Raw genomic sequence first — 9,319 nt, forward strand, 5'->3', positions numbered from 1 at the left:
CAACTTATATGGAAAAAAATCAAAAAAAAAATTTTTAAACCTTATTGCGACTTCAGGAGGACAATTTAATTTTCATTACTTTTCTTCGTTCTCTAACCGAGAGCTGTCATCTTCATGGCAGAGCTAGAAAAAGTGCACTAGTTGAAGAGCTGTTTTACTGACATATTCTTACTAATCACCATGGCCCAGGACAAGGGTCAACACCCGAACTCTTTGATCTTCGTGTTACGTCACCCGTTATTATCAAGAGCCTGCGCAATTCCATCGTATTGAAAACAACAGAGTGAATATGACAATAGTAATCAATGCCAAAGACTAAAGGGTAAGAGTTGTATTCAAAACGTATAACCAGAAATTTAAAGGATCTTGAGCTTTTATCTGAAGGTGTATTGTCTATTGAAAAAAATCCATTATTTTATTATCCAATTTATTTGGAATTAGGTTCCAGTTTCAGTAAAAGCTAAACACAACATAGATAACTCTTCCTCCTCATCACCGCACTGAAAAATCACAAATTGTATGAAACGAAATCTGTGAATCTGTGAATCTGTGAAATAGGATTAGTTCTCTTTTTTAAATTATGGGCTGGAAAACGTTCTCAATTTAAAGTTAAAAGCTGGTGGGATAACTGGATACTTCTTTTAAAATAAAGGTAATTTCATAGGGATGAGGTAAGAGGTCTATATTGGATCGTGAACTTACAATTTGTCACAAGCAATATTTTCCACATTTTAAATTATCCTTAGAGGCTACCAGGTTTGAATTTTCGTTGTTGCTGTATTATTGTTATTTCTATACTTGGTAAGAGAATATCGAATATGAATTTCATGGAAGCTCAAGGCTGGATAATTTTTCTAGCACCAGTTTTCATTTCCTTTCTTTTTCACCATTGAAAAAAAAGGCTCTCGATAAAAATTAAGTGGGCTTTATGCTGCTTAGCATACTTTATGTTACCACGAATCTTTCTGCTTTACTCCATGTGAAGCTTCGCATGGAATTCATTTGGGAAGGAAAGCTCAGCTCAGAATTAACCACTCAGTCAAGGAAGAGTACTGAAGAAAGGACTCTCAATAACTACTTCTGTGTCAGGAAAATAAGCCAGTTCCGCAAACTTTGTCCTAACAGCCGACAACAGTCCTTCTCAGGACTACACTCACCCGGACCATCACACTACACTTTCACATTTTACCCCCGGGTCGAAGCCATTTACTGCATAATGCAGTTTCTTGGTGACATCCGGACATAATAGGTGAAAAACGTTCTGCTCGTCCTTCAGGGTTTATTAATACGCCCATTACGTGAAAAAAAAATGGTAAAAGCCGTGGAAAAAAAGCTAGCTTCTTATGTTACAAGAATTGACAAAACCTAAGTTTTGGAGGTGGAGCCAACCCATGTAAAGACGGAAATCAAATTTGATAAGCCCCATCGCGACTTCAGGGGGACAATTATCATAACTTCTCCCGGAGAATCATGATCTTCCTGTCAGATAACTCGGTTACAGACAAGTAGCGTGCATCTTACCTGTTTAGTCACAGTAGAGACGTTGTTTAGCAACAATAGAGACCTTAAGATTTGAGGACGTCACCTGTCTAGGACGCCACCGGAAGTTCGTTTTCACTTAAAAATGACATTGCGCATGTCTGTGTGTAGATGGGACGGCGTTTCACATGTGGTGAGTACGCCATTTTTTAAATTTCGCGTCGTGCGCAAAACGTGAGTATGTGTTTGGTTTTGGAGCTGAAATTATTCATTTTTCTCGTCGTTTTCGCTGTTGTTTTGTATAATCTGTTGTTAACAGTGCTTATTTTTTCAGAGATAGAAGATGGATTCCAGTTCCGAGTAAGTAGACTCCACATGTTTTCCTTATTAACAGAATGGAAAAATTTATCATGTTGAGCATCAATTTATCATTGCATTTGAGAGGTCGGCTGATGGCAGCAGGGTGTAGTTATAATCAGAAGTCAAACTCGCAGTCTCTACAGCGAGCCTAATCAAAAGTTTTCGAGCGCTGCGATCTTTCTTTTGAAGTCTCGATACATTTTCCTCCTGTTTGCCATGTTTTACAGATTTATTCATGATTTGGTAATTTACTGGTTACTCTTATGCCGTTTCCGCGGCTTGAGAATAGATGTATCGGAGATGCTTGTTTTCTCGGCTTACCTTTGAGTCTCACCTAATTAACACTGTCATATTTATCATCCATGCAAGTTTCATCCCACTACAAATAATACGTACTCATTTCGAAAGCCTCCATTACATTAACTTTTTTATACTTTATCAGAGACCAGCTAAGTTCAGGATTTCAATTATATTTCGTCAGGTAAGCCAAGAACATCAACCAGGAGAGGGATGTCGTATTTTTCGAAGCGAAAATCTGTCTTACTTTCAGTCTCACTTTTATCTTGCAATGTAAATCTTTCATAATTCCAATAACGATACTATGGATTTTTCGACTTGTTAACATCATACAACAACAGAAATTCATCCTCATTGATGATTTCCTCGCAAAAACTTAAAACAAGTTCGTCCCGCGCTTTCCTGATGGACGCTATTTTCGACCAGGGGCTGGAAAAAGTTCGCGTCTTGTTTACCTTTTCTTTAGTCTAAATTCCCGCACAAAGAACGGCGTTCTCGCCCCAGGCCTTTATATGCCGTGAAGTGCAAGAAGAAGACGCCGTCCTCAAATCTTAATGTCCTTAATAGTTTCTGATTTTTTCCTTTATTTTAGTAAAGGAAAAATTGCGACAAAGAGTCAAATCGCGACAAAGAGTCGGTTTATAGGGTCTTAAGATTGCCAGAAAACGTGCGGCACGAGTTATTTCTTATGCCGATCGTACGACACCATCAGTTGCTTTGTTTAACAAGCTAGGTTGGATTCCGTTTTATGAGCAAAGGTGTGAACATCAAAGGTGTGAACTAAAACGCTAGAAAAGTGTTATAATGCTGTAATTGTTTGTTAAGTTCAGGTTTGATCTTATTTATATAAAAAGCTTCTTTGAGTTTTAAATCAATTGAGTTTTTAGCAGAATCCAGAATACTAAAGCCAGAAAGGAAGTATTTGTAGGCGTTATGTTGACGACACCTTTTGTGTCTTCCACAATGAACAGGATGCTATGTCATTTTTTGATTACATTAATTCACGGCACCCCAACATAAAATTCACTTTCGAAAAAGAGAATGATGGTAAACTCTCCTTTCTTGATATATTTATAGACAACTCTTCGAATGATTGTGTTTTTTCAGTTTTTCATAAAAAAAACCTACACTGGTCTCCTAACAAATTTCTTTAGTTTTATTCCTTCATGCTACAAAATTGGCCTTATCCGAACTCTTATTGACCTTATCTACAAAATCAACAACACCTCTTCCGGCCTCCAAAACGATCTTAAGAAACTATCCGACACTTGAAAACGTAATTCTTTTCCTTCGCATATTATTGAAAGAACTTTCAAGCGGTGTCTTGACAAGTCCTCCTCTTAAAATAGCCGGAACATTGATGACAATAATACACGTTACTTTAAACTCCCTTTTGTCGGCTATTATTCTAAAATAACAAACCTTAACTTCCAGACAACTCGCTAAGGGTTTTTGTAAATCGGACCTAAATAGAAAACTAGTTTTCACGTCTTTTAAACTTAAAAACATGTTCAGTGTTAAGATCGTACTCCTGATGCTCTAAAGTCCATGGTAGTTCATCAATTTTCTTGTGCAGGATGTAATTCCCGTTACATTGGCGAAATTAGTCCCCATTTCTCTACTAGGATAAAGGAGCACACGGAAAGCGATAAAAAAATCGCATATTTTTAAGCATTTCAACACATCTCCTTCTTGTAAGAACAAATACTCCCTTTCTTACTTTAGTATTCTGGATTCTGCTAACAACTCAATTAATTTAAAACTCAAAGAAGCTTTATAATTACTCACGTTCAGTTACTCATTGATTGAAGATGGCATAAGCATGCCGAAACATGTCTATCAAAAAAGTTGTCTATTTCTTACAATTTTTATCATGGCCTAGCACCAGGGCTAACCACTCAACTCTTTTCTCTTCGTGTCACAATGGCCTGTATTTTCACACACCTGTAAATTGATGGTGGCGCTCTGGTCTCTTTTAGGTGGCTAAATGCACGAATTTAACCTTATATTTTAATGTCAAATAGAATTACGATGACAATTTTCTCCTGTACCAGCTCAAATGAAAAGTCCGAAAAAGACGTGAGGGAATAACGTAAGGTGAGTTCATCAATTTTTTATGTCAGCAGTGAGCCAACACTGAGAAGATACTTTGGTACTTCTACCTGAGTCCTCGCGATGTTCTTAAAGAAACAATGGGAAATGTAGTTACAGTCATACAGCATAACCCTTATCCTGTAACCCTTATCATTAACTCTCGTTAAGTGTGAATGTGGCCTTCATATATTTTTTGCCAAAAGAGTTTATTCGTAGCGGATTTAGATGTTCTCTGCTTAGTGGCTGCTCTTTAATTGCTTCCTTGTAGGCGTTATTTACATCAAGAACACCTACGGACACCAGGAATAAAAAATTGAATTTTTAGAACTTGTGTGACAATGACAATGACGGCCACAATGAAAGATGTAACCTTAAGGTTTACTTAGTTAACTTACCTACGTATTAAAAATAACGTGTGCAAAAGCGCTACTCTCCCGCTCATAGCCGTACAAGTGAACTCTTCCTTTTCACGTACCCAAGCGATAGTAAACAACAAAAAAAAAACAAAGGACAAAACAACAAACAAAAAAAAACAGATTTTCATCCGTCTCCACTAGCTGTGAAAATTTCAACCATGCCTAAGCGGACTCATCTAGTTGTTACGTAATTCATACATATGTACGTATTGGGAAAGGACCTCTTCAGAAATAATTCTCTTTGGTTTGCTTCATTTTTCTGCTTTATATATTCCGATTTTTTCTTGACCCTTTTTAATTTTCCTATCAAATAGTATTTCTCTGAAACATTCAAGCAAATATAGTTTGTTGAAGTCACGAGGGTTTAATGGACTTCTAGGACACATGATTCGTTTTGGAAACGAAGATAATCTCAATGATGAAGGGTGCTTGAGCAAAAAAGTATGGACTCTCTGTCATAGAGCAAATTACGAAGCCTTACTTAACCTGTACTCTCCCCTGCAGTTAGTGGACACGAACTCTCAAAGATTTTGAGAAACAGAGCGACGTTTAATTTTTCTACTTTCACTATTTTCGTGCTTCATTGCAAGTCTACTTTCTGCGTGCTGTATAAATCAGAAAAAAATCCAAAGCTCACTTTGATTGTTTGTGTGAGGTAGCTGTTTCATTTCATACCTTGCAGATTCCTCCAACTTTTTGTTTTTACATTTTTCCTCGAGAACGTGTCAATTTTTTTCGCCTGATCGGGTGTAACCTTGTAGGCCGAATAAAAGGGAGTGTTCATTTATGGATCAAAGAAGGAGGCAAAATAAGGGGGAGTTAATGCAGCATCGCCGGGTAACTTCTGCTCAATTTTCGTTCCCCTAGGAGTATTGGAAGGCCTGTCGGGGCCTTATTTCTGACGAAAAATGATGGTGTTTTCACCATTGTTTTCCAATGGAAGGAACTCCCCAATGTTTTCCTAGCGTATTTCTGAAAGTAATCCTGTACAAGTATGGTTAGAACACGACGTATCATCATGAAACTAAGTTAATCTTAGTTTCCTGATTTTGGTTTTATCCCATAGTTGTCAACCCTGAAGAACGACACAGAAAAATCAAATCATTCGCGAATTTAGCATGTAACCGACGACCCTGACTGAATACAGCAACATAACACAGAATTGTGTGGTTTACAAACCCTTATTGAGTGTAAATTTTAGTTATGTAGTAATTTCGTAGTAAAAAAAGTTATGTGTGTGATCAGTTTCCACGAGCCAGATTTTAAAAGACTCCACCGGCAGCCACCTACTCTTTTTGACAGATGTTGCCGTCCGACAACTTCTTCCTTTAAATGGTGTGAGGTGGACTAACCAAATAACTCTTATGACTGTTACTCCTGGTTTCAAACTACTTACTGGCTGTAAAACTAATTTAGTAACTTAAGATGGAAAGTTTTAAAACCATCCAAAGAATTTTGCTTTCACAAATACTCAGTTATATATGAAGGTCTTGTTTTATAATTACCACTTACCAACATAGATACGTATTGAAACTAGAGTCGTATCTATAATCGAGGCGACAAAAACAAAACACCAATAAATATTGTCTTCATTGCAGGATCTGTATGACCAAAGAGAGGTGGAGAAACATTTAGTGAAGTGTCTACAAGAGCTTGTCTAACGTTAAAACTCTAAGATTTACATTTCGTGCGAAAAATCACCAGGTTAAACGCTTTGAATCGGGAAAATGCCGGATCAAACATAACACAAGAAACTCGAGTAAGATTTGCTTTTTGCCGAAAAATTGAGAAATAGTCATTTTTACTAAGGTGATGGCTTTAAATTTGTGTCGGTTCCTTAATACCACTCGTTTGTTTTACAGTCACTTACCAATGACTTTAGAACATGTTAGAAAAATAACGTACTAAGCGTTATACACGAAGTAATATATCAAAAAGGAGTGCGAGTGTTTCATCAGGGTTTCCAAACACCGAGAAACAGATGAAAGCACGAGGTCGCAGGCCGAGTGCTTTTATTTTTTTGAGGTGTTTGTAACCCCTGATGAAACACGAAGCACGAGTTTTTGGTATAGCTTCTGAAACGAGTTGCCGATTATCGTTTATGAACAATAGCTAGAGAATGTGATAAAAATGGTTTCGTTGGAATGTTCCATTTGGGAGTTAGCCAACTTATTACAGTTTATCAATTCGTTTACTGTGTGAGATGGATGAGTCAAGTTGAAGGTTTCGGATTCCCAAAACTTCTGACGAGGAAAACGCGTCTATTATCAATTCTGTTCCGAAATCTACGGTTTACAAGAACAAATGGGCGATACAGATTTTTCGAGAATGGCAAGTCCAAAGAGCAAATAAGTTGTGCTCCACTGAGCCAGGCGGAGTGTTCAAAGCTGAAGACATTGGTTTGGATGTTAAAGAGTTGACTGAAAGCATTGAAAACATGAATGGCAAAAGTCTAAACTACTGGCTACGTAATATCCAAATGTCCACTGATTTTCCGAGAATCAGTGGACATTTGGATATTGTCTCCAAATCTCTAAGGATTTTACTCCTGTTTTTCATTGGGTATCCAAACGCATGCACGTGATGTAGTTTTCATGCAGTGATTTGTAGTTGACATTATGAATTATTAATGAGTTTGAGAACTAGATATCTAACACTCCACTGACAACCACATGTTCTTTTGAACTATTTTCGTCTATAAAGAAGTTCTTGCTTAAAAACTTTGAAACGGTCAAAAGTGGCCAAACATGACCAAAAAAAGCTCAAAAGATCTTCGTAAACTAGGTAAATCGCAAGAGAAAGTCAGTGGAATGTATCAATATTGGTAATTACCAAAAATCAGTCATTCTATTGGCTAATTTAGGAGTTCTTAATTCATAACTTTGAAATTCGAAAGAAGTCGAAAGAGGCCTAGTCTTTTTATCTCTCATTCCTGTTTGGAATGAACTGCTTCCCTTCGAACGCCTTCTTCAGAAACATTAAATCCATTAGCTAATTTTAACTTCACTTTGTAAGAATTCATCCCCAACAATGGAGGTTAAACCGCCATAGAAAAAACTCAGAGAGTGTCTAACTGACACGGTAAACTTCTAGCTTCGACAACGCAAAAACCTGAAAATTTACAACTATTTGCTAAAACTGCTTGAGTATCCACCATGAGCACGATAAATAGCTCTATAGGCTGTATATATATGCATGGTGTAATATCTCCCGGTATTTGGCAAATAAGACTATGATAAGTTTCCTTAGTGCCAATTACAAGAGGTTCTCAATGGGTTAACCGTTAACCGTAAGACGACTGAAAAAATAGAGCCGTTAGGCGTTACAATCGGACAAATTTCAACCGTTAGTTGTTAAAAAAATTTAATCGTAAAAGCTATTCCTTTTTCAAATGTGTCACGGTCACTTACCAAGTCCAGGTGTGTAGAGAACTAAATACGAACTCTTTGTTAGGCTCAAGAGTAGGCTCAAAATGACTGAGGAGAACGAAAATTGTTCCTTACATTGTTTCGAAAGTATCTTTTACAAGCGTTATCAGTTTAAACCACCAGCAAAGGTTAAAAGGTTTAACAGCTGTAAGATGGTAAGGCACTTACACTAAGATTAAGTTTACTTCTAGCTATCGATAGATGGAAATTCATTTCATAAGGTTAGTAGGGAGAGATTTGGAGAGTGTAATTATAAAAGCTGTGAGGTGTAATCATAATTCGCAGTCTCAGAGATTTCAATTCTGAAACAGTATCGGTGATCTTAGAAATAGGAGACTGGTTAAGGCAGAAACGTTACACAATTTATTCCTAAACCAGTTGCATAATTAACGATTCGATGTCTGTTGATAAATTTGTGTTATTTTCCGGCTTCGAGGTCTGTAGAGTGTAGGACCGTGACCGAGGTCTTTAATTACGAGCAGCAATTTCAGAACTGAAATTTCAGCCAAAATTTCCTACTACCATACCAATACCATGATTTATAAACATACTGTTGATTCGCTTTAAACGCATCCTCCTATTGTTCTTTTCCTAGCATGATTAACTCTACTGTTTCCTTAGTCTTCTACAATATACCAAACAGCAATGATTCAATACGCTCCAAAACAGCGGTCTACTGAGCTATATCGTCCAGAGAGCACAAGGCAAGTCAAGTCCTCGTATGCTCTGGGAAGTACGGCTGATCACCCATTAAAGGCCTTCGCATGAATGTTTAGGAAACATCTTATAGATTCAGAGAGGACAGGAATAAGAGAAACGATACGTGAAACTTACGGTCTGGCATAATGTTTCATGGAAGACTAGTTTCCTATCATACAAAATAATATAGTTAGCCCTTAAAATTTCTTAGGATGTTTCTTAGGATTTTTCAGTTTCATTTCATTTTTTTATTTAGTACTTGGTAATACTTGCGGAAACGCTTCAACTTTAATCATCACTGCACGGCATAGACAATTTTGTATCTAACATGACTTCCGTAAAACATGGCGTCACAGTAGAATTTATAAAAACTTAGGCTGGCCCCACATTTCAGTCCTGCATTTTTTTCTCTGATATTTATGGCCCTTGGGACCCTGGTCACTCGGTATGACCAAAGGAGTGCTTCCCGTCAATATCAGTTTGAAATCGAATAGCGTCAGTTGCATTGTGGGGGAGGAGTCACAAGTTAAAGTCCAGCTATGTTGA

General features: G+C 37.2%; 1 long non-coding RNA gene across 1 annotated transcript; it reads right to left on the reverse strand.

The window, feature by feature from the left end:
• Window positions 1-1,238: 1,238 nt before the first annotated feature.
• Window positions 1,239-8,141, reverse strand: LOC148732913 (uncharacterized). The gene is made up of 3 exons (XR_015999606.1): window positions 8,057-8,141; window positions 6,159-6,247; window positions 1,239-4,520 (listed from the first exon to the last, which is right to left on the reverse strand). It is a non-coding gene; the product is annotated as an uncharacterized LOC148732913 (long non-coding RNA).
• Between the last annotated feature and the right edge of the window lie 1,178 nt (window positions 8,142-9,319).

The sequence above is a fragment of the Stylophora pistillata genome, chromosome 4, assembly GCF_964205215.1.
Source record: "Stylophora pistillata chromosome 4, jaStyPist1.2, whole genome shotgun sequence".
Taxonomy (NCBI): Eukaryota; Metazoa; Cnidaria; class Anthozoa; order Scleractinia; family Pocilloporidae; genus Stylophora; species Stylophora pistillata.